The 1,774-nt window shown below is 40.6% G+C and overlaps 1 non-coding gene across 1 annotated transcript; it reads right to left on the reverse strand.

Annotated features, from left to right (window-relative positions):
* Positions 1 to 228: 228 nt before the first annotated feature.
* LOC111826732 lies at positions 229 to 310 on the reverse strand. The gene has a single exon (XR_002830109.1). It is a non-coding gene; the product is annotated as a small nucleolar RNA SNORA40 (small nucleolar RNA).
* Between the last annotated feature and the right edge of the window lie 1,464 nt (positions 311 to 1,774).

The following is a 1,774-nucleotide window of genomic DNA, read 5'->3' on the forward strand; positions in this document are numbered from 1 at the left end:
CAGACCAAAGCAACAATCAGCTAACGAGTTGGTGAGTTCACACTGTTCATGGCCCTGGCCCGTGTGGCTCGGTTGGTTGGGCATTGTCCTATACACAGAAAGGTTGCTGGCTTGATTCCGGTGTGGGCACATGCCCAGTTGCTGGCTCCATCTCCAGTAGGGGTGTGCAGGAGGTAGCCCATCGATGTTTCTCTCTCTAAAAATCAGTAAACTGTTATTTTTTTTTATCATGTTCCTTCTTATATGTATCAAAACTTATACTGAGCAATGAGTTCTGGGTTGCAAAAGGGTAAACTATTATTTAAAAATAAAATGAACCTGAGGCCATAGAAGAAATAGCTGTTGAGCAAGAACGCATTGGGTGTGCTGCTGAATTATTACAACTCAGCTATAAATTCTCTTATTTTAGAAATAAGGCACAGGTTTCGATCTGTCTTACTTCTCAGGGTCTTCGGTGGAAGAATTTGGGTTACAGCACTGGGAGGAGAGAGTACCAGCATGAAGTCATCTGGGGAAACTGAGGGTGTCTGTCCTCTAGGCTCTGGGCATCACTTTGACAAACACAGGACCTTATTTTGTCATAATGCTCAGAGGTGGGGCGTCTCCTGGGGATGGACCCACATTAACCACGCTCCCAAGAGTCCAATACTGGATTATGCAATGACCAGACCTTGGACGGCACATGTTCTACCTGTGAGAAAGGTAACAACGTGGGAAGCCACATTTGAATCATACATTATCCTTGAACATCAAGGACATAATTAAGAAATGAGTTGGGTGATCTTAAAAGATGGTATCATCGAACTACAGTAGGCTCATTCAGCCTCCCCGTAGGCGTGAGCACTTAAGCAGAGTGGAACACCCCAGACTCTGGGGCACCTTCTGTCTGGACCATGTGGGAGTGTCACTGACAAATTCTTGCTCTTTGGGGGTCACTTTTTCAAACCAGGGGTCTCCAAGCTTTTCTGATTGTATGTGACTAACAGCAAAAAATGCATAAATTCGTTTTTCAAATCATTTGTGGATATTTCTTGGTACCATTTTCTTGTCAGATCTGACACGAAGGTTACTGCTTTTACTGAGTAATGTGGCAGACAAATTATATTCAAGGGAAGAGAAATTACTGATTGACCTTACTATCAACCATATAAAAGTGGATATTTTTTTAAATATGTTTTTATTGATTTCAGAGAGGAAGGATTTCAGAGAGAGAGAGAAAGAGAGAGAGAAAGAGAAACATCAATGATGGGAGAGAATCATTGATTGGCTGCCTCCTGCATGCCCCCTACTGGGGATTCAGCCCAAAACTGGGCATGTGCCCTAACTTGGAATTGATGGGTCAAGACTCACCCACTGAGCCACACCAGCCTGGCAAGTATGGCTATTTCTTTACATCTCCAACACAATGTCACTGAGCGTTCTACTACTTGCCAATCTAAGATTAAAATAGCACCTCATTATAATTTTAATTTACATTTTTTTCTTGTAAGTATGGTTAAACATTTTTTCATATCTTTTACAAGTTATTTCTATTTCCTCTACAATGAATTGTTACTTCATATCCTTTGCCTTTACAAAAATTATCCCTTAGTCTGTCATGTGTGCTCCAAATATTTTCTTTTCACCATTTCAGACATATTTTTAATTCTAGCTCTACTATTTACTAGCTGTGTGACCTTGAGAATATTAGTTAACCTCTCTGTGCCTACGTTTATTTGTCTGTAACAGGGATAATAATATAGTTCTCAATCCTATATTTGATAGGTAGGTGTTT

This window comes from Myotis lucifugus, unplaced genomic scaffold (genome assembly GCF_000147115.1).
Source record: "Myotis lucifugus unplaced genomic scaffold, Myoluc2.0 scaffold_99, whole genome shotgun sequence".
In the NCBI taxonomy this organism is placed as follows: Eukaryota; Metazoa; Chordata; class Mammalia; order Chiroptera; family Vespertilionidae; genus Myotis; species Myotis lucifugus.